The sequence below is a fragment of the Sander lucioperca genome, chromosome 1, assembly GCF_008315115.2.
Source record: "Sander lucioperca isolate FBNREF2018 chromosome 1, SLUC_FBN_1.2, whole genome shotgun sequence".
Classification (NCBI taxonomy): domain Eukaryota; kingdom Metazoa; phylum Chordata; class Actinopteri; order Perciformes; family Percidae; genus Sander; species Sander lucioperca.
In genome coordinates this window covers 37,814,386-37,838,932 of record NC_050173.1, presented here as the reverse complement: position 1 = coordinate 37,838,932, position 24,547 = coordinate 37,814,386, and the positions used below count along the sequence as shown (strand labels likewise).

At 39.9% G+C, this 24,547-nt stretch overlaps 1 long non-coding RNA gene across 1 annotated transcript; it reads left to right on the top strand.

The window, feature by feature from the left end:
- The first annotated feature begins 1,782 nt into the window (after positions 1-1,782).
- Positions 1,783-21,641, top strand: LOC118494604. Its single transcript, XR_004896714.1, has 3 exons — positions 1,783-1,792; positions 14,082-14,084; positions 21,490-21,641. It is a non-coding gene; the product is annotated as an uncharacterized LOC118494604 (long non-coding RNA).
- Positions 21,642-24,547: the final 2,906 nt, after the last annotated feature.

Here is a 24,547-nt window from a genome sequence, read left to right as displayed (position 1 = left end):
CTTTTTTTTAACAACATACACAAAGGAACAGCTTGACTCTTTTATTTTACTAATATAAATCTGAGACTAAAATCTGTCATTTAAAAATGACATAATAGATTTTTTAAATAAATGTTACAAGAAAATAAATGGATAATAACCAGTAGGTAACGTGCTACTGTGTTTGAACCAACTGCTGTAATCCTCACCTGGGATTCTGTAACTCTTTGACTACACAACTCATGAGTATCCTGCAGTTAATAAAACAGTGCTTCATGACAGAGCCACAGCTCAAACATTAACCTCTATTTAAATCACTTTAAAACCTGCAGCTCATCTGTGTGTCTCTCTGTTGGTCAGGCTGCAGCTGCTACCAGAATTTTCTGATCCACTCGTAGCAAAGGGGTGGCGTCAGTTCAATAAATATGAATCCTACAAATTACTAACGTCAAACATGAGACACATTTAGAGTGATTAGAAAACAGCTAAGCTATACCTACATTCTTAAAAAAGAACCTGATGTCCTAATTTGCTTTTTGGGGGGCATTTCTTTAGCTGCAGTAATACAAAACAAATTAGTACATGCACATGAATGGCGCCAGGACCCGGAGGTCTGCATTTACCTGTAACTTTCCCCCTTTTTAGCGCTTAGCGCATTGCAACAGACACTGGTTTGGCCGTCATCCAAAATGGCGAAAATAATGGCAAATTGCCAAACTCGAAGCAAAGCGGCAGACTACAAACCAATGATTGACGTCACGGCTGCTACGTCCATTATTTTTACAGTCTATGAGACGTACACTGACAGTGCGCATTTGCCCTTTAGTGTTACACTGCAGCCCGGGTTCGCAGTCGTCCCATGAGATCTCATGATATTAAAATGTGACGATATTTCTCGATGTGAAAAGTTGTCTCGCGATATCAGTACACAAGTTCAGAGTTACGTTGGCCCTACCGAGGACGGATTCACGTTAAATCAAGCAGTGCTGTGTGGCCAGGTTGACTCAGTGGGTAGAGCAGGCGCACATATACTGAGAGGTTTATTCCTCGACGCAGAGGTCCAGGGTTTGAGTCCGACTTGTGACAATTTCCTGTATGTCTTCCACCTCTTTCTCACCTAGCTGTCCTATCAAAAATTAAAGGCGGTAAAGCCCAAAAAATAATATTTAAATCAAGCACTGCCAAATCTCGGTACCTGAGAACACGCAAGCGCACACTTTTCTGTCCTAATACAAAACAAATTAGTCAACACCTAATATGGCTAAATTTAAATATAATATCAGTTGACTGATACTGAAGTTATATCTAGCAAAGATGTTTTGAATTCTGAAATGTTTGAAATGTTTACTAACCACTTAAAAACCCTGCTCATTCATCACTGTTCAGAAGCTACTACTATTGCCAGAACTGCAACTTTTAGTATAGTGGGTTGCCAGATCATCAGTTCAGGTATCCCACATATCTCATGCTTTGACTCTATCAAAATAGCCCACTTTTGGGGGCTAAGCTTGTTGTTTATGTTAAGTAAATTCCTCCAAATTTAAGTGTAGCTGTTTTTTAAATTGCAATGACTTGTTTTCTATTTCTACGCATTAAATATAGAAGTGATGTGTGGAGGCTTTGGAGTTGTTTAAAAGCACCTTTGATAGACTGGGAAAACCCTTCCGGCAAATTTGAGATTTGCTCTGCAAGTCAGTCCAGTCAAGAGCCCATTCAAGCCCATTTCCAATTTTTCCAAATCGAGGCACCAATCATAACCGTTGAGGTGGGCTTTACACGATGACGATAGCGCAGCGACAGCAAGCAGCTTTTTGTTTACATTCAACATGACGGCCACCGAAGCGCAGCAACTCGTTGATGCCGCTGTCGCTGCTACGTCACCCAGATCGTTGGTCTGATTGGTTGAAGGACTATCCAATTGTGCCCAGAGGCATTTGAGCGGCGTCCGTTGGTGATGCCCCTTTGGAAATGGGCTGTGAATGAACCTTGCCCAGACCCACTCTCAGTTACAACTGAGAAGGGTCTGGTGTCAACCAGGCTACACCTGTGATGGAGTTGGAATGAGTAACAAAAGTAATGCCATAAGTAGTTTAACTAACTAGTTTTGCTGTTGAGTAATTAGTTAAGTAGTGTTAATACCTCAACAAGTAATTAATTAGGGTCATAATAAGAATTCTATTGGTCTAACTGTCTATGTAAGTCATGACAGTGTGACAGTGAGCCAGCATGAACAAACAGTTGGACCCTAAAACTGGAGCAGCTAAATGGAATTCAGCCATCATCATCATCACCTGTGTTTTTTCCTGCTGCAACATGTCAAAATGCCCTTTTTGGAAAAAGCCCAATCTACGAGTGTCATATGGCTTTATCAATCAATCACGTTATTTGTAGCACCTTTCATACAGGTTGGTGCAATTTAAAGTGCCCTATATAGAGCGTTGACTCCCACAGGACTCCTGGTCCAGGTCCTGTAATCACGCCTGTGTAGCTGACACTTCTTGTTCTATTCAAACTTTATAAACTGGACAGATTGCTTTGGATGCACACCAACTGAACAATGCTGATTTGCACTTAAAATTATATTTTCTTAATATTTCATGCAGTTATGATTTGGAATATTGATGTTCACAGTTCTATTTAATTTACAGGAATCTGTTTTGACAATTGGCTCTGCCCTGCGTATTGTAGAGGTGCTCTTTCCCCTGCAAATGTCCTCCCTGTTTCCAGGCTAACAACATCTCCTTCCCTCCCTGCAGTTAAAGATTGTGTGGCTAAATATCCTGTGCTGGAGCTTCAGAATATCAAATTTAAATCACTAAAACAAAACCGTGGAGAGAAAAGAAGATTTAACCAAATGAGTCTTAGCCCACAGCTTCTCTTATTTGTGTCTGTGTGGACAGTATGTAAAGCCTAAAGGTGGTAATGTTCCCAGCGCTAATATCAATTAGCATGCAATATCAATTAGCTACCAATCTCACAGCACATTAGTAGGGATAATGGGTTGACCCCTAATATGACCCGTCCACTTCACTTCAGTGGATCCTTATAGGCTACTCTCTATAAACACTGCATGCTTGAAAAGCTAAGACTGTATGCAAAAACAATGCAGTAAAGGACATTAATTATTGAAATCGTCTTCTCCTGAGGTGAGAATTTTAAGATGCCGGTATCACAGAGCAGCACCACAATGAGCAGTAAGCAGGCCTCAGCCTGTATAGCGACTGAAGGGTCTATAAATGTTCTATGCACCGCGTCTCGTGAGTTACAATGCTCAGGGCAGGCAATAACTCACACCATTAAACATAACGAGGGCTTAGACAGGGCTTAGGCATCAGCAACAACGAAAAATAATGTGTAATCCTGAGATGATGTGGTACAATATTCCTTTCCTTAGTGAGACAGAGACAAATCCAGACAACCCCAGAAGATGGTTGTGTCAAGCAGCTATTGACAGGTACCCTGCGAGGAAGATCCATCTTGTAAGGTCAATTAATCCCATTTGTATTGAAAACAAATACTATTATCTTAAGTGATCTGCATTAGCCAATCCCGATGTGGTGCCAATTGTGTCAAGGAACATGTGAAAATCATGGCGAAAATGCATCCCAGACAAATAGAAAACAATAAAAAATAGCTTTTTAGATTTAGAAATCTGACAATTTGCTGGAATTTTGATCTACACTATGATAAACCTTTGTCTCCCTTAGGAAAAATCTGTCTCAGGCATTCTAGAGATAACAGGTAGCAGCACACAGCCTGTACACACACACCTGTATACACAGAACATACACACTCAGAATATTGCATGATACCCTACTGTACAATACATTTCCCCACAGATACCCTATACACAGGTATATATATATATATTGTATATGGATCTGTGTGTAGAGCATCTGTGCAATATTCAACATTATGAGTTTTTATTAACGGGGAATGTGAAATATATATATATATATACTTTGATTAAGCTGTAACAGAAATAGTCCAGATTCTTTTAGAAGCAACAAATATAAAAGTAGTTAAGTGGTAGCCATATTCCACCCGCGTGTCTTGGTCGGTCCTAAAGGACCAATCACTGGATGTATTGTAACATACAGTATGACTGTGTGCTTGTTTTTTTGTTTTTTAAATCTGTGAGTGATCATAATTTAGAGTGGATGCTTTCAATCCAACCAGCTCAGGGATATGGGAGCTGGTTTAAATTTAACATCACGAAATGAGGATTATACCGTTCATTGACATATACAGTACATGCAAAGTATTTGTTCAGCTGGAAGGAGTTCATCTATTATTTTTACTCATCCATGATATGTAGATTTTTGTCATTACATACCTCTGTGATTAAAATTTCTTCACTCTGACACCATTATGCAACACCAGACTGCTGCGAGCAAGAGATAGCAATCTGTTAACGCCATACTTTCTCCTCCACATTCATCTGTTACAGCATGACAATCAAAATTCAGCAATTAACCTGCTCTGTCACCCCACACTGCGAGGGACTGCTGGACTGAAGCTGAACTTCAGGAGGCGGCAAATGAATTTATAAGGGACGAGGGGGTGGCGGGTAAGCCTACAAATGAAAGCAGACATGCTGTACCCAACAGAGACGGTACATATTTTATCAGTAAGTCAAATATATTTCAGAGATGCTGTGAGATGATAAACCTCTCTCGTTTCTTATGCAAAACAATCGCTGCATGGAATCAAAATTGAACAAAATAATTACCTTGTGTATACAAGGCATTTATTGATTACTAAATGTTTCACTGAATGGGATCTGTGTTTATTTCATCAGTAATTGAAGTTGATGTTGGTGTTATTAATCACAGAGTTGGGCAGTTTGTCAGATTTGGCACTTCCTGCTTTGAACCCTTGCCAAATACTGTACATCAGTGGTCTAAACAGAGTGGTTGTTAGGTGTACATCAATCTAAAAAAGGGTTCAAGTTGTCCAATGGTGGCTTGTATCATTACCTTGCAACTTACAGATCATCATTTACTTTTTCAAACAATGAGACAATAAATCACTAAGAGCTCAGATACTCACTTTTTTTGGCCACTTGGGGGGAGAAAGAAGCTAAAAAAACAACAACATTGACATAATGAACATGTTAGCAAAGAATTATCTATTTGCACATCCAGCAAATATGGAGCAACTTTACATTTTGTAAGAGGTATTTAGTAGGACAATGCACATTAATCAACATGTCTGTAAATGTTCCAGTGTTAGCCAGTCAGCTAATTTTCAACTGTAGTTACCTAGAATGCATGTCTTTATGGAATGGATTTAGGATTCAATTAAAGTCATACCCCACTATGTTTACCAGCTAGTCATTAACTGTGTCTGTATGTTGCTGCATATTATGGGTTTATGAGAGCTTTTTCGTTTGCTGCATCTGAGAAAACAACATGGAGGAGAGCAGTGACAGTGAACCATAGAGTAAAGTTGTAAAGTTGTGGGTTATAAACCAAAACAAGGAGCTGAACATAGCATAAAAAAAGTTCTGTAGAGTTGGATTCTGGTTCTTTGTGGGTTCATTTTCATTGATCTATTAGTAATATGAAAATATTGATAAGTGCAGCTTTAAGAATTAGTAGTACATTTAACTAGGGATGTCCCGATCAGGTTTTTTTGCCCTTGAGTCCGAGTCCGAGTCATTTGATTTTGAGTATCTACCGATACCGAGTCCCGATCCGATACGTCTATAATATATAAAAAAAGAAAAAAGGAGAGCGAAAAAACAGATCCAGGATGTTCCTTATTTTTTATTTAATTCACCTTATTTTAACATTCAACAAGTATGTTAACAAACAAAAAGCACTTCTGTTACATATCTCACAGTTTGCTATGGCAATGTTGTTGTCATCAACTTTATAATACCTCCAGACCGCAGACATACTCGCGCTTTCCGCTTCAAGTTGCTTCCGTGTTCTACTTTGCCGACATTTAACCAATAGCGTCTCTGCAACAAAGTGATGTCATGCCGCACGCGTTGCTGTTACTGTGTGGAGTCAAAAGGGTCTAACTCTGTGCCACCGCATAACTATAGATGTGTAAAAAATAATGAGAATATATATACATATATATCCGAGTCCTGATCGGGAGGTAACGTCCGATTCCGATCGAGTCTGAAACCACGTGATCGGGCCCGATTTCCGATCACGTGATCAGATCTGGACATCCCTACATTTAACCAATATTATTTATGGTAGTTTTAACATTTTTGATCATCTATGTACAGCAGGTCAACCTTTGCATTCGTCTGTTCTGAGTGTTTTAAGCAGCATAGATTATTGCTTGCAGCTACTGTATGGTTTTGAAGCAGCTTCTGTTTCTGTTTCAGCAGGGTTTTGTTGTGGCCTCTTCATAATGCCGGGTGGAGAGAAGTCAAGGAGGAACCTGAGACTCCAGCTTGTTCTCCAAGCAGCGTTTGAATTACATAATGTGGGCGAAATCCAATTGTCTCCAATCATTTCAGGCTCCCATGTTATCCATCATTTTTATTAGTGCAGCAGTGAGATAAGACTTTGTTATGTTTCTCGGTCAATCCATTTTCACATGACAAAGAATGGCGATTAAATATGTTTTAACTGTGAGGTTACTTGGATCACAAAGCAACTGGACTATCTGTCCAGGTTGCTACTTCCAAAGCAAAGAAATATGGGAGGGAAGAATATGAGGCTGATTTCACAAAGTTCAAGAAGCAAATCTCCCTGCAAAAGAGGGATTGGGATGACAAAGTGTAAAGCAGGCCTGGCAAAGAGGCTGTTGTACAGCACAGGGATTTATGAAATTGAATTTCAATGGCACATTGAGCAGTTCATTGAGAGCGTGCCAAAAGTGAGAATCCTATGACGGATTGAGACAAATCACTGCCCAAATGAGCTGACAACAAGATGCCTGAGGCATTGCATTACTATTCAATTAGCATTTAAGAGGGCTTTGGGGAGAATTGTTTTGTTCTATTTTGCAGATAAAATATGAGCATCTCCCACAGATTTCTCATTAGGGCCACTTTGAGGGTAACTCTTACCCCATTTATCTTCTCCATCATGGACCCCTGGTGAATTGCAAGCTTCAAATAGATAAGTGAGAAGACACAGCATTGAGTTATGCTCATTGAACTGCAGTGTGTTGAGTAGTTAACTACTTTCCTTTCAGTTCCTATCTGGATTTGTTGATGCTAAATGTGCTGTGGACGTCTGTAAACATTAATGGATTTATAACAACATCCTTCCATATACAATTCGTTAAGATTTTGATGAGTAATCACACCGTTGTCTCTCTGTATCTATCTCCACTGAAACTCTCTGACAACCCAGGCTCCACCGTTCCAATCACTTTCAATCCAAAATACTGTCTATCATTTGTTATTTAATAACGTAGTTTTCTCACAGTATTGCATGGCCTTGAAAACAAGAACTCCAAAATACACACTTTTACATCATAAATCCTGTCTTATCTCAGTCAACAGTTCATGGGACTTTCATTTTTTTCTTTTTTTTTTTTTTCATAAATCCATTACGAAGACTAATATGCGTGAGAAACCTTTCCTTCAGTCACATGGAGCATTAATCACTGGGCCTCTAATATTCTGATTATGGCCGTGGCTAGCCCAGAGCTGATAAACACCTATGACGTCTGGTGACTGTCCCTTCTGGGCTTCTGTGTGACCAAGAAGTCAACTAACAAAAGAAAATCAACACATAAAAGGCCATTTAAAGCCCACTACAGAAATGAGGCTACAAAGAACATACAGTTCTATTCAATCTCTACCTGCATGCACCATTTTTCCCCACAATCAATTTGATTTTCTCTTTTTAATTATGGCAGGATGATGATGTATGCTCCACTAATAAGACATGAATGGAAAATGAAAGGTCGGTGAGACCTAGATAAATGACTCCCATTATTTCACCAATCGGATAGAAGCCCCTCTATATGTTCTAATTTGAATGATAATAAAATTCTGAATTGCTTTGTCCTAGCAGGCCACTTTCTCCATGATAAGCAGCCTGGCAAGGTAACCTTGTCCTGTAACCCAGACTCCCATTGCCTTCTGAGAGTGTAATTGCTTTAAATTAAAGGCACAGAAAACACACACAGTTCAGGGCTGCATCTGATGATGCGACCTAACTCTTTCTTGATCTCACATTTTTGTATCAAACTGTTGCGAAGGTTTTATGCAAAAATATAAATTTTCTCTCATGCAAGAAGGGGAGTAGAAGTTCTCAAGAAGACTTGGTTTGGTTGATTATTTAATAATATATACAGTATTCTCTGTACTTCAAAGCGCATTATGTCAAAGATGACAATGTCAGACTGCATAAAGCCCAAAGCATCCATTATCTGTGCTTAGAAGTCCTAAATGAATTGTTTATTTTTAGTCTGCCCATTGGCAGAGAAGGATAAGGTGGCTTTGGGAGCATAAATAATAAATCACATTGTCCTTGTCTTGGAATACGTTTGAAAAGCAATGAAATGTGATAAAGTGTCTCATCCGGATTGTCTGATATTTGTGGCAGTCACTTGTGAGTTGACATGCGCTGCTGTATACGTTACTTATGGCGCAGCAGAGCAAGTCTCAGTGGGTCTATAGCACAGGAAAGGCAAAGGCAAAACAAGTCGATCTCAGTCTGTAACTGTGGAGCAGAGCTGCAGGAGCTGCAGCTGTCTGGGTTTAACGCATCAATCACAAAGTAAAGCACTACATATATATATATATATATATATATAAATATATATATATATGATATACTAAATGCATATCAATTAGGATAAAAACACAATAAAGGCTAATGGATCCCTGACTGACTGCTCAACATATTTTTTCCATTGTTCAAATTTTGCTAAGTGCAAGTACTAGTTTGAGGTATACTGTACTTTACTTAATTAGTATCTCTATGTCATGCTGCAATACTACTTCGGTTTGGGGTTGGAAGGGAGGGCAGAAGCTTGTGTTTCATTTTGTTTTATGTATTTATTTATTTTTAAGCAAGGCCCTGCCGAGCATCATTAATATTTTCTTACGACCCTGCTTTTGACTTAGAAAACAACTTCAACACACTCCCCTGAATACCTCCCCTACTTTGCCCTGAAAAAGACAACCCTACCTGTGAAAAGAAAATACCTAATCCTCCCCCTTCTCCTAATAATTTACAGTCCCTTACTTCCTACTTTGCAGATTAAGATTTTACCTACAAAAAATGATGCATTGTTAAATAATAAAGTAGTAGTCATTTTAATGTCATTCTGTCCTTTCATGCCTTTTCATTGTGTCACTGTTTGTTCATTGTGTTTTACTCCTTTCTCCTTATGTTGTATGTCTCTGTAAAGTTCTTTTTAGATATGCTTTCAATAAAGACGCACATGGGTAAATGAACTTGAACATAACTTAGTCAGCATGACTTTCTACTACATGGCATCTAAGGTAAGGCATCACTGCAGCCAGACTTGAGTCAAGCCTATTTAACTTTCTGTAAGAGCAGCTTTGGCTGCAATATGTCTGAGCCCATTGAAGGGCTAAGTTGAGCATAACTGGTTAGGTCTTTTAATTAACTGGGAAGAACAGGTCAGCCCATGGATATTGGAAAGCATCATACCAAATTGGAGAAATGTGTTTTTGTAATAAATAGCAATGATGTGGTTTTGTGGATTCATTTATTTTGATTAGGCCCAGTATTGTTCCACTTTGGGAAATTAATTGAATTCCTCATGACAAACAACGGTAAAACAAATTAATCAAGAATTGGCAAATGGGTCTCTATTCAGAAGTGCTAGGAATTTTGCCATTATGTATGTATGTGCAAGTGCAAAATGCATCCTGTGTGTGTGTGTGTGTGTGTGTGTGTGTGTGTGTGTGTGTGTGTGTGTGTGTGTGTGTGCGTGTGTGTGTGTGTGTGTGTGCGTGTGTGTGTGTGGTTTTAAAATGAAGTGCTTGGGTACACAACCCTGTCTGAAAACCTGAAGAGCTGAAATGAGTTCACTGACAGTAACATCAGAAAGATTATTACCACACAGCAGAATGTCATTGTTTTGTTTCACACATACAATCTGTTCAAAAGCTTTCTATCAGCACAGATCCACTGTCAACTGCTGACAATAAACAGGGTTTGACTCATTTTATATAATCTCTCATTTTCAATTTAGCAAAATTGAGCCATTATTATTTTTGAACAATATTTGCCATCTTGTTTACAATTAGAAATGAATTATATATAACCATGTTGAATTTTTATTTTTCTTTAAGGCTGAAGTACAGTGCGGTGGCCATGAAAAGGTAATGCACTGATTGACAACAAATGCAGCATAGAAAAGATGCCCTGCAACCACAGAAAACACAACAAAACATAGCAAATGCAACCAAACGTGCACAACCAAATACAAATATAATTCAGAAAATAAAGCAGTTTTCATGGGTTATTATTTCCTTTTCTGTATTTTTGTGTCTTTCCAGAACAATGTTCATTAACTAAAATAAATAATTGAATTCAATTTAAATAGTAATTTGTTGAGCTTTTGAAGTTAGTCTACATTTGTCCTTGCTGATTAAATGAGTGCTACTTAAACTCAGTGAATTTGACAGAACTCAGATTCTGAACTGAAACAACCTGATTTAACATTCACAGAGCATCACACTGTCATTACAGAGGAAGGGAAAAAAATAGGAAAACTGCTGTCAGAGACATCAATGGATTTTTTAGAAAATATCAAAGCACAGTTGCTCTAAGGACAGGATGGGGTGGTATACCTGTTTTTATCTCTGAATGCTGCCCTGATGTTTTCTGAAGCCTGCCTACGACTGACACAGCCTTCAAACTATTATCTCTCTGCTTCCTTCCTCCTCGCCCCCCTGCGCCTTCTCCACTCCCCCGAACATAAAAACACTCTCTGCAAGTCCCTGTCTCAGCAGAAAATATTGTGAGATATAATGATGATGCGACACGGGGAGTAGAAACTGGTATAAAAAAAAACAACAAAAAACATTACTTTGTACTCCACTGTGTGCAAAGAAAAAAGTGATTTAAACAAAAACTGTTCTTTAAACCTTCTCAAAATACAAACACCCATATGAGACAATATTACCATTTCAGCTAAAGTGAAAAGGAAGGGAGGTATGTCAAATTTAACCAAAGTAAAGTAGCGATTATGTAAATTCCTCCACACAACAATGGGATCATCAATAAGTGCAGGATGTTCATTAGGCTCAGCGAGCTTTAATATATGGATGTTTTGGCCAATACACAGAGCAGATCGGTAAGCAGGCTCACTCATGCATGATTTCTCTGTTAATCGCTCGACTCTGTATTCAAATGTGTCCGCCGCAATGGGATGTTACATCTTATGTTCTTCTTACAAATTATATTAGCAGCCAATGCGGTAGCTGCAAAGTATATATGGAGCTCTTTCTTTGCCCGTGTAGCCCCAGAGCGGAGACAAGTTTTAGTTTTTATGGATGATATCACAAAAACCTATTTATCTACCTGGATGGAGGAAACAAAGCCTGCTAAGCACCGTGACATTCAAGAAGTAATTGGACTAAAATGATGTCTCAGTTTGTTGATAACTACGTGATGAGACAAAAGTTATTATGAGATCAATGAACATTCAAATTGCAGAAACTTATTTGATCGTGTTTGGTTCAGGTTTTTGCCCCGAGAGAAATTAGAATTGTGTGTGCATCCTTTCATTCACACAATACGTTAAAAAAGATGTAATACAGTAACAATAAATCAGAGCAATGGTGTCGGTTCAGATGTAGAGAGGGACACAATGACTACAGAGGTTCCCTAAACAAAACAAATATATATATTTATGTATATTTATGATCATGTAAATTGCTGAATTCCTAATGGACTAACCCTCTAATCATGTTTAGTTTCATAAATGGAGTAAGTGATGCTTTATAAGAGATAATGTTGTATTTCCATCTTTACTGCAAAGAGCACCATCCTTCACTGCTTTATCTTTGATTATTGTTCCATTATTTTAAGGTGAATATTAACTGTAAATAAAAAACAATAATAAACATCCAGAGGAGGGGGAATTAGCCCTGAGTAGTGCCTGCAGGCATCACAACACCCACCACCAATAAGGTGTGCTGCATGGATTTAGGGCTGCAACTAACAATTATTTTCGTTGTTGATTAATCTGTCCATTATGTTCTCGATTAATCGATTAGTTGTTTGGTCTATAAAATGTGAAAATGGTGAAAAATGTCGATCAGTGTTTCCGAAATCCCATGATGACGTCCTCAAATGTCTTGTTTTGTCCACAACTCAAATATATTCAGTTTACTGTCATAGAGGAGTGAAGAAACAAGAAAATATTCACAATTAAGAAGCTGGAATCAGAGAATGTTAACCAATTAATCGATTATCAAAATAGCTGGCGATTCACTTAATAGTTGACAACTAATTGATTCATTGATTAATCTTTGTAGCTCGACCATAGAGCAGGCGCCATGATTTAATCGCGCGTCTCTTCTAGACTTCCCAAATGTTATCGGACCAAATGGATGAAATTCTAATAGTGAAACAAGTAATTTTGCTTGCTCTTGGGGGAATTACTGGAATTGTTGGGTCTTTGTAAATTATAGAGTGTGGTCTAGACCTACTCTGTCTGTAAAGTGTTTTGAGATAACTCTTGTTATGAATTGATACTATAAATAAAACTGAATTGAATTGAATTCAGTTTTTCAATTCAATTTTGGGCCCCATGGCATCACCGTTTGGCTACTATGTCAAATTGGCTTTAAAGCCTGCAGCACTTCCTGGGGGCCTGGTACAGTGGATATATGTAGCCTGAGAGGTGAAATCCAGGGCAAAAAAAAGTCCACATGGTCCTCTCTTCTGTCACCTGGAGTTTGAGTGCATGGCTCAACAGTCAGAGATACACTTAAGAGTGATATTTGTCAGTAAATCAAACCGAAATTGTAAAGGTGGTGGTGGTCTTCCAGTAGGCTAATAATTACTTCAATAATGTGTTAATTGCATTCACTTTAGTTGATTACTGTAGGATATGTTTAGATAGCAGCCAAGTCATTTTCTAACTTGTTTCTTGATATATAAATATAGTAGTTGTGGTGTTTATTTCAAAGAACCGATGTATCCTGACAAACTTCAAAACTAGTAAATAAAAACAAAAGCTAATGCCAATGTGTGTTACATATCTGTGTCAATTTGAAAGGCTTGGTGGTTTTATCGGTCTCCACTAGTTATTGCCTTCTTCGCAACTCAACTGAAAATGAAGAAGTTGAGGCCTTTTCTCTGACAGAAGTCATTGTAGAAGAAAAGTAAATGAGGAAGGCTTAAGAGAAGTGGGTACACCACAACAGTAAACTACAACACTTTGAATATGCAGCAGTGAGAGTATATGAGGTGGATTTTTCCTCTAATGTATTGGCTTTACTTACCAAGTCAATAACAAGTATTTAGCCTTTTTAGCAGTGTGGAGTTTTAGCTTTGGAAACATTCTGCACTCATCTGTTGTGTTTTGGAGAGGATTTAGCCATTGAAGCATGTCTGGTGAAAGTGTGAGCCTTGCTTTACAACACAGATACAGTATGTTTCCTATGTTGTTGAAACAGGCCTCAGATGTCCCTAGTTAAAGGGCTCAGCAGTAAACTCTGAGTGACCACTGTCAATAGCAACTTATCAGAAGTCATCAATACAGATTCTGTCTTTACACTAGGGCTGAGCAATATATCAAAATTATATCAATATATTTTACAGTATTTTATAAATTACAGTAGAGTGATGTACTTTTCTGAACTTACCAGACTGTTCTAGCTGTTCTATTATTTGCCTTTTCCCCACTTAGACATTATGTCCACATTACTGATGATTATTTATCTAAAATCTAAGCGTGAAGGTATTTTGTTAAAGCACCAATTGTCAACCCTAGAATATCGCCGCAATATCGATATCGAGTTATTTGGTCAAGAATATCGTGATATCTGATTTTCTCCCTATCGCCCAGCCCTACTTTACACTTCAGCCCAGTCTCACTAACTACTGTCTAATGAGAGAGCTGACCCCTCAGACGGCTGAGGCAGCCCACTCAGCAGTGCACAGCAACAGTAATTCAGAACTGAGACAGTTATCGCTTAATGGAAAGAAATCAGTGTGGACAATTTAGAAGACTTCACAAAAAAAAAACAAGAGTATGAAAACATATATTCTATTCTTGAGCTCCTCTAAGTTTAATTGTTTGCTGTAATTTCTCACTTGTGAAATGATTCGCAGTGTCATTGCAAAATGACCCCTCTGCATTGATGCTTGCCAGCAAAGGCAGCGGCGTCATCTATTTATTTATTGTCAAAAACTGCAACAGATCCCTCTTCCAGCAGCATTTTAGATGCATCTCTTACACAAAAAGGGGGTAAGAAAGACAAGCAAACTCAACCAAAGGCCTGCAGCATCCGGCAGCGTTACTTTTGCCGTCTCATTTCTGACCGCGTTCTGAGGCAAAGCGAAGTACAGTGCGAGATTTGGAGATTTCTCTCCGTTTTTGAGTGGCAGAATGTTCCCCCTCTCATGAATACCAAGGGCAACCTTCTTCCATTATTCATAACCCAGTTGTTCTAAGGTGCCCATATTTACACTTATATTGCAGAACCAGCAAGTGGTTTCCCCTTTTTAATATCGTGGCTGCTAGCCCTCTCCGACTTCTGCAGCTGGAGGACCAGCCAGAGTTGCTCTGGGGCAAAAGTGCTCACTGATGGGTGGCAGGCTGGTGGATTTATAAACAAGGCCTGGTAATATCATATTTGCTCTTTGAATTATTGAGCAGAGTTTTATGATGCCTCTTAAACTCCATGAGAATTTGATTATAATTTGATTATAAGCCAGCTATAGTTCCTGAGGATGTCTACTTGATTGGGTTATTCATATGGTTTAAACCGTAGCTCTGTGCCTCGCCCAGAGATGTCTGAAGAATAATGAACAGTGGAATTTACCAGGGCGAAAATCTCAATACAGTACACAACTGCAGTGATCAACAGTCATCACATGGCCACCGGCCAGCAGCCGGAGCAAATGAATAACACATGAATCCCTGTTGATGAAACATTGGAGAGTAGTTACCAGTACCCAGCTGTCTCATTGAGATAGTATTCATCGCCAAGTGGAGCAGATCTGGTCGGAATACAAGCCAAGCAGGTGGTAAGTAAGCCTCATGACACCACATGGGCGACTGTTAACAGGTTTGAAAATGACCTGGTCCGGCAACCGCAGGCAGATTGTTTCAGTGTCTCCATTTCCCTAATAATCCCTCACAAGGACAGAGGCAGTTTGCTGGTGTCTCTTACACAGACCCAGCCAGCCGATCACAGATATGAGTCAGATATGTTCTCACTAGACGGCTCGAGTAGATACTGTTGCAGAGCTGTCCCTGATGGCTAAAAAAAAATCCATGGCCAGCTACTGCAGTTTGAGCTAGTATATCCTCTGCACTGGTCAGCCTGCTGGTGACTTGGGTTATACTCCCCAATCCTGTTCAACTCCCCCCGGCGATGACAGGATAGAGTTACGGAAGGGGACACATATCTTATTTATTGTATGTGGTCAGACTGCACGGGAGATTTGGGCTTAGCTGGAAATAGCCATTTGTTGCTGTTGTTTTCCATCATTTTCCACCAGGGACACCTTCGGCTGACACCATCTGAGACACTGTAAACACATTTTGATGTGAATTATACACCTACAACACAGAGAAGGGTGTCTGGACATCCAGTACAGCATCTATAAGTTAAGCGGAAACACTATTTGCAGCACAAAGGTAAATAAAACACATTTGATGAATAAGTGCAGATACTACTTTCTAATTAGGCACCCTAGGTTTATGCAGTAAGTTGTAACTTATGGATGTATTAAAGGTAATAAATTATTTACTAATGTTTTGTAGATTATATGCCAGAAAATTAGAACTAACCAGTCGAAGGGAGTTCACAACTCAAATGTTTTTCCTATTAATGGGATTTTCTGGATCAAAATCAATTTATTAACATCTTATTAACATTTACAGCTGCCGACTTCATTATAAGAACCCTTCATTCACATTGATCGTTTAACAGTTTTAACTGCAGACTTAGAAAGAAGGAAGCATTTATTAATGGAATACCAACATTTTGTTGCTGTCGTGTGAAATCTCCAAAATGTCAATCTTTTGTCTTGTCAAACTTTTATTTTCGCCACCCTTAAAAGGAAAACATAATCCTTCCGTTTATCTGAGACCTTTCAAATTTACCACATTTGGAGATACACGGTTTTCATTGCACAGCGCAGTGTTACAACTGCATTTTTACAAAATAGAAAGGGATGTTTCACAACCTGGCAACCCTAAAATCTGTCCTTATTAGCGTCTCAAAAAGCAGTGATAAATAACTTGTTAACTATTTAACTATTTGTTACAAGCCTATTAGAAAAGGGAGTCAGTAATCCAAAACTAAATTTCCTCACACATTAAGGTGTCAAATGTCAATCTCTTAGTTTTTTCAGAGATAGCGCTTTGCTAATGGAGCTGCTCTGTGAAAGTCTGAGTCAACGTGTCACACAGGTAAAACCAAGACGCTGATACATCAGAGATAAATGGGTCACGGCTGCTGGGGGACAGAGAAGCAGACAAAGATGCCAAGGTGGGGGAACAGTAGGGGGGGACAGATGCAGTGCATCATTTGCATGGCTGCGGCTTAAGTTTTGTTGTTGTAATTGTTGTTGTCAGTGTTGTTGAGTCACAGGAGAGCGGCGGAGGTGATGATGTCACGGAGACTGCCTTGCATGTAGGGCAGCAGCTGCCTCATTTCTGAGCCGTTCCACATTTTTGCGCATCGTTGTGAAGGAGATGTCATCTGAGCAGAAACCTATCCGACAGCTGAGAGTGAAATGAGGTGAGAAATCAAAGTCACATTCTATTTGGGAACGTCTCCGTGGTGCCTATCTGCAGGCTGAGATCACCAACAGCCTCCCCGTCTCCCCCTCTCTCTCTCTCCACCCTTTGGTGCCACGCAGGATGAGCCCCAGTCCCTGCTCTCTGGAATAAAATGTTATTATAGAGCGCAAAGGTGCACTCATAAACATGCAACATGCACACATACAGGCTTACACTTACACCTAGATATTTACAGAAATATGTATTACTGGTGACAGTAATAACAGTATAACAGTTTTTCTGATTATTGTGCTGAAAATGCATGAAAAAAATTACATCTGTATATTAAAAGACTGCAGGACATGTACAGTATAATTTCCTTCTCGTCAGGCTGTCTTGCCTCAGTTTGTTAAACAGATAGTGTAAGACCCATATTTAACAACATATTTAAGTTGTGATCCATGTCTATATTTAGGTGACATTAGTAGTTAAAGAAGTCTCGTTTTGAGCTTGTTAATTTTTAACATGACTTTCCCCAGAGAAACCTCCGTGTAAGCACTTTATAGCTTTATCTCACCACCAACAGGAGAGTAACCCGTTATTGGGCGGGGAAAGTAGCAGGATAGATGGCTCCTTCCACAGTCTGTCTATTAGTTTTCATTAGGCGGCCCAGGGAAACCTGGAGATTTATAGGGCACATTTGCTTTAAATTCAGCCCTGCAGGGTTTCACCTGATTGGTGCATGGGACAGACAATGATCAGCTCCCACCTGTCTCAACACTCCACTTCCATTTCCATAAATTCTGCCTTTCTGTGGGAGAACAGGAGCCTGTCATAGTCCACAATGTCACAGCGAAGACATCCACCCCAGCTGGACTTCTAGTTGCGCCAATCCTCATCTTATTCTGCCACGGCTTAGCGCGGATCACTGCTGACAGATCCGCACCTCGAGTTGTTCGTGTTTGAAGACATGTCAATCACGACCGTTCAGGGACACCTTCTCATGAAACAATTTTCTCCTTCCTTTAGTAGAGGCGATATCCGGGACATTTTCCATCATGAATGTTGCAAGCCATTGATTTGCTGGATGGCCTAGCAGAGCCGGCAGGTCAATCAAAGATGTTTGTCAGAGAGAGAGCGAGAGAGAGAGAGAGAGAGGGAAAAAAAGGGTAATTTTCTTCAGGTGAAAATAATCAAGCCACTCACTGCATTCGCTGGAACATATTAGTCCAGCCACCATTGACACAGTTTGCCCGTTATTCCCCAGACAAATAGTTATCTGCAACAGAGGCGAGAAACTTTTGAAATCATTTGATTTAATCTCTCTTCTTTGAAGTGACCGGCTGACACCTTTTCATTTCTATTTGTGGCACTTGTTTTCTGACTTTGACTGATCATTCCCTGATCGTTATTCCAAACTCCTCTCCGAGAGGGTGTGATCACTTCCATTATGCAAAGCAATGTCATACAGCGCGTCCAATGATTAATCTGAACTGGCATGGTGATTTAGGATTTCCTCCCCACAGTGGAATCGATCGCTTCTTCCTCAGCTGGGTAAAGTCTTAGATTTCATTAACCCATTTAGAAAGACTTGACCATCTTCTGTGAGTTATTATAAAAAGGGGAAGAAGGCCAAATGCATTCTTTAGCTAAGATGACATCCTCTCTCGGCTTGGCCTTTTTTTCCCTCATTGGCTGTTAGCCTACAGAATAGAAATGATGATGATGATTTATATGCATTTCAGTCAATGGCAGATAAATCCCTGTGTTTAACCAATCAATAATGCTGCAATCCATCAATTGTATTTCACTATTCCTGTCAGGGCCGCTCTCCTCCTTCAAACAATATTTTGTATTCACCGCGCCGGTCGTGAATAAATGTTTTGCTTAGAAATTCCAAACCTCCCATTTTGTTGGCAGCCATGTTACTTCAGACCTCCCCCATGTTTTATTCATATTTCTTCCGTCCATGCGGCCAAACTTTAAAGTAGCAGACCTGATGTATTTGATCTCTGATGTTTTCATGAGATCACTCACAGTCCAAAGCATGTTTTCTACCTCTCTGTCTACTGTTTCATTCAATCCTGATGACTGAGCTCCATCTGTTTCCACAACATTAGGCTACAGCACATTAGCATCAGAGGAGTCTCTCTACCCGTTCGAGCCCAGCAGCCTGGTGTGGCTGTGAAAGAGGCAGGCTGCAGCCATCATCATGTGCGTCTGAATGGCCGTGTCTGTGAGTCATTCCGCCCAGTGAGCTGCTCCTTACTGCCTGTTCTGTCTGATTGTTGCTCCTGTGGAGCTGAACCACCTGCTGTTACCAGGCCTGAGGGACAGCCTGCCTCCTCCACACACACACAAAAGAGGAGGGGTGAAAATCAATTCCTCATTAAACAAATTTGTAAAGGCTGCATCAAAAGGTGTTCAACATTTGCTTTGGCACAGCCTGTCAGTTTGATGCAACCTTGAGAATGCGATGCGTCACTTGACAAATAGCGTGCATGCCTGTTGAGGAAGAAGGTGTTGCTTTTGTCTTACTTCTTGATTGATAGTTGGGTCATCGCTCCCTTCACTTTCTAACACGGAGAAACAATGGTTCAGCGGTGCACAAATCAATAGGAAGGTGTGTATCAGTGTGTGTGTGTGTGTGTGTGTGTGTGTGTGTTTGTGTTTATCTGTCTGTTTGACTGCCTGGTTGTCTGGGGCTAAAGTCTGGATATTTCCGAGTTTGAATGAATCCCAAAGAGCAAATAGAATAAGAAATAGGAATTAAGAGAAAGAAAGAGAGGCACAAAAATGACTAGAAGAAACTCTGAAGTCCTGTCACAGGCCAGAGGAGGGAATGTCATCTTCTCCACGTCCTCTCTTGGCAGAGGAGTGGAATTACCCATCCTTATGCGCTCGTACATCATTTCTTTTACAGATGACCAGCTTTCCCCTTTGGAATTGACACCCACAATTTATACTGATTTCACTTCTCTCCACAGGCCGCACAAGGGCTCCTTGCTGAGGTGTACCTGCCACGGCTATCAATAGAGTGACTCGTCATGGGCTAGCTAATGCAGCCCACTCCCACTAAGGTAATCCTTCAGAGGCGTCCCGCGGCCTGAGAGAAATGTCAGAGCGCTGATGTGAGGATCAGTCTATCCTCGCATACCGAGACGGAGATATATCTTATTTAAGCCTGATTTAATTTGGGCTGCTTGGCACTGGTGAGCGGAACTGTTGTGTGTAGAACAGAGGGTGGGAGCTGGGGATGCAAAAAGTCTGTCTTTATTTAGAGAAACTGGCTTTGGTACAACACAGGCCAGATGCAGCGCAAACTGAACTGACAGATGTAGCGGTCACAGATATTTCTCTGCACAGATTACCACCTTATGAATATTTACTGAATGCTGGAGTGTCGGCTGTACTGTGGCTGCCACAATCAACCGTATTCTGCCATGTTGCATATATGGGAATGCTGGCAGTGTTTGAAAGTGCAACATTGATAATTCATTATGCTCAGTGGGGGATTGGCTCAAAATTTATGAATAAAACTTTGTGGAACATCTAGCTTTACCAGGTTTTCATCCGCGTTTTTGGTTCCCTGCGGTGAAGAGGTTCCACTGGGATCTAATGGTTCACATTAGAGTCTTCTCTTGGTTGCATAGGCTAACAAATTCCCGGTCCAAAAAAAACCCCATCAGTTTTAAAAGGATACCAATGATTTTTCATGTTGTACCCCATTAACTACCAAAACAATTACTTGATTATCATTATCATTATTATTACTAACCCATTCTCCAAAGCATGAAATAAGTTGTTAGATTTATTTTGGCCTGTTAGGCAGCCATTTGATTTTTATTTATTTCTGTTTACTTTGAAAATTAATCAGCAGAAACTTGACACTTGCTACTACAAGTAAGCTATCATAAACAATCTCTTACCTTCCTTACCTCAAAGTTATGTTCTCTTAATGTGGTCGAAGTTGTGAGCTGGCACCACTCTCCTTGGCGATGTATTCAAGGAGGAACAAAATCAATGATTGGCTGCACAAAACTACGGAGTTGCTCCTGTATGTTGTCATTAAATCAAATCCATACGAGCAAACAAGAAAACAGACATTGTCAATAATAGAGGTGTGACGAAACACTCAGCTCACGAGATGAGACACGAGATTGGGTTCACGAGAACGAGACGAGACAAGATTTTAACACTATTTTAAAGAAAACTTCAATTAAGAAATAGGACTGGAAAAAATAGTCTTTACTCAGAGAACCAAGGTTACAACGTAACCAACCGTTTCATTGCAGCAGTAGGCTGCTCTTGTATTGATTTATGACCATTTTAAGACGAGGGGAGAACATTTCTCTTTGTTTAATACCATTAAAAGTAAAGTTAGGTTTTGCTTTCTGCTTTCGACTCATTTAAAAAAAGACAGAGAAAGAGAGTGATCTGCCCAAGTCAGCCCCACACTGAACTGCACGCTGCAGTCCGTGTGTGTGTGTCGGGCGCGAGCGAGAGCGAGAGCGAGAGCGAGAGCGAGAGCGAGAGCGAGAGAGAGAGAGCGAGCGGCCGTACCCTAACTCTGGCATTCTAACGCTGGGTTCTACCGGCAGCTTTTACAATTGCAACTCCACTACCGCTCTGCAGAAGTGAACTCAGAGTCAACTTTGGCGAACAGGCAGGGGATCTTCTACGCTAATTTAGAGGTCCAAGCCAGACTCATCTTCAAAGCCAGATGTATTATAAGACCAACCAGGTCAGACTTCATCTACTGGCGGCTGCTCTGCACTTGTGACCGATATCGCGAAATAATTTTTACATTTTCGTGGGAAGAGATCTCGTCACACCTGAGGTCAACAACATCATGTAAATCTTTTTACTTTTCACTGAAGAGGTTGCTGCTTAGCAGCTGACTCACAGATGTTGTAGCATGATTTGTTTTTATTAGGGCTGCAACTAACGATTATTTTCATTGTCGATAATTTTCTCGATTAATCGATTAGTTGTTTGTTCTATAAAATGTCAGAAAATGGTGAAACATGTTGATCAGTGTTTTCTAAAGCCCAAGATAGTACAGGGTTTCCCGCAGCACTTTGCAGTTAAGGCGGCCGCCTAAGCAACACACGCCTGCCGCCTTAACTACGTCATCAAAAAAAAAAGAAAAAGGGAAAGATCTAAATCTAATGAAGCAGAAACGCTTAATGTCAGAAAACGTCCATAATAATTGGACTTTGGGTTAGTTTTTTTGACAGTTTTCAGTGGTTATGAGGAGCAATATGAGAGAGAAATTTGGGGAGCAATATGTCGTTTATTCACATTTAAAGGGATAAATCGCCATTTCACCGTTGTGTGCCTCATTGTTTGTGGGAGTTTGTCAACAAATGTGCGGGCAGCTGGGGCATACCCGGGCAGAGACGGAGTGAGTGGACTTACCGGAGCGTTGGCATATGGCAGGCAGAGAGCATTTAGATATGTATCTGTCCTGTTCGTCACATCAGTGAGGCTTTCTTCTCTTGTTTCAACGAAGTGAATACATGACGAAGTGACTGGAACTATCCATCACCTCTCGCGCGTGGATTCTCAATGTCCCGACTGTTGCCCGGTCTTTGAGACACAGCCGTTGTCTGTTTTTTTTCATCATTACACGCTATTACGGTTAGTTATCGTAGCGTACACACAGTGAAATTACATGTGCTATTTTTATTTCACGCATACTATCTGCTTTGAGTGAGTGAAGCTATGGGCTGAGCTCTGTTATCTCAGCGCTGTTTGTTTTGGAGAAGAGTTGTCAGGCGAAGTGGAAGAGAGCATGTCACGGAGGATAATGGGAGCCATGCGAGTAACACTGTTATAGCATATGTTTATTAAATAGTTTTCGCCCCCCCCCCATCGGCAAACCCAACCCTACCACCTTAACTAACACATTTTCTACCTAAAATTTCTTGTTTTATCCACAACTTAAAGATATTCAGTTTACTGTCACAGAGGAGTGAAGAAACCAGAATATATTCAAATTTAAGAAGCTTTTTTTAAAAAAATTATTGAAACCGAGTTATCGATTATCAAAATAGTTTGCAATTAATTTATTGGTTGACAACTAATCGATTCATCTTTGCACATATACTTGATTTTGAGTTAACAAAAAAAGTCAGAATTAACAAAAGTGTGCTTTTAACTTAACTGTTGCACAGCACAATGCCACAATAGTAAGTTCCACTTTAGATTACTGGTGGAACAAGTCTTTTATGTAAAAAGTTGGATAATGTGTTTTTTTGTGATTTGGACTTCACGTTGGATTCAGTGCCTTTTGCACTGCAGTATATTTTGCTCTATACCACAAGAAATTTGCCAGTTTTTCGTACTATTTTAGAATGGTGCTTAACTTTTTTTTTTATTCAATTCTGGCCGTCCACTCTAATATTTATATTTTGTGAGGCTACTTTTTCTAACATACTTTTTACTACACTATATTTATGACATGATGCTGAAAAGTTTTAAGATTTTGCATTAAGTGCACCTATTGCCATCTGTACCAGATAACATTAAAATACCAGTTAAACATAGCACATCAATAACAACACATCATCAGCTTCACTCTACGTACATACACCACTATGCATTTGTAAGACGTATTTCTTGTTATACTTGAAATATCTGTCTTGCACAAATTCTCCAATTCAGTCGAATGGGGTCTTCATTCGACTGAATTGGAGAATCAAACACAATGTGCTTCTGAATTCACATATCGATGCACACCTTGGCTGCCATCAAATATGTATAAAAAATAACCCTCTGTTGTATGCATGGCTGCAGGTATTTCATGAGTTTGGTGTGGCGTTGGGTGGTGTTTCTGAAGTTTTCCAGCTCTCTACTCTTTAATCCATACTGACAGAGGAAGCTCTACAGAAAGGCAGTACAACAGAGGCTCAGCTTCCACTAGTCTGTACTCTGCTGGGAGAGCAAGGTTCTCTCTTTGTACGTGGGTGTATTTATTATGCCTCAATAAAGAATGCAGTTATGTCTTTCTGAATAAATAAATCAATAAAATGAATTCGGAATACAAAGGAACACTTTCCTCAATGATGCAAAAGGTCCTTGTACCCAAATTTTAATATCTCCATCATTTTCTTTTCTTTTTTTCACTAGGTCACTAAGAGCTTGAACTATCTATGTCTCCTATCATCTTAATGAAAGTGCAAAAGCATTCACCCTCTGTATTGACCTCTTTGTCTGGCAGATGGCTTCATAGCCTCACACTCGAGTCTGCCGATTACCGCCTCAATGCAAACAACGCTCACAATCAGCCCTTTAATAGCTTTTCTTCCACCGAGTCAGCCATAGCAACAATCCTCTGTAATAACTACTGATACAGTAGAGTGGGCAGGGAGAGATGAAGAAATGTTTCAGCAAAACAAAGAGACCCTGTCGGCTGATGCAGTAATCTACAGGAGTGAGGATGGGTCAATAACAGACAAAGGGATAAATTGTTGGCCCTGTTAGCCGTGAGTGGATCTGAGATGGGGATGAGCATTCCCATGCGAGGGCAGCATGATCCAGTCCATATATAGCAAAAATGCTATCTGTTTCACACAGAGAGAATTGTGTCGGTGATGAAAAGGGTCCTGCGTGGCATGCTCTGCCATGTTCCTCTTCTTGGAAAGGATCACGGTTAACAGTTCAGGGCAGGGCCCTGACTAAACACATA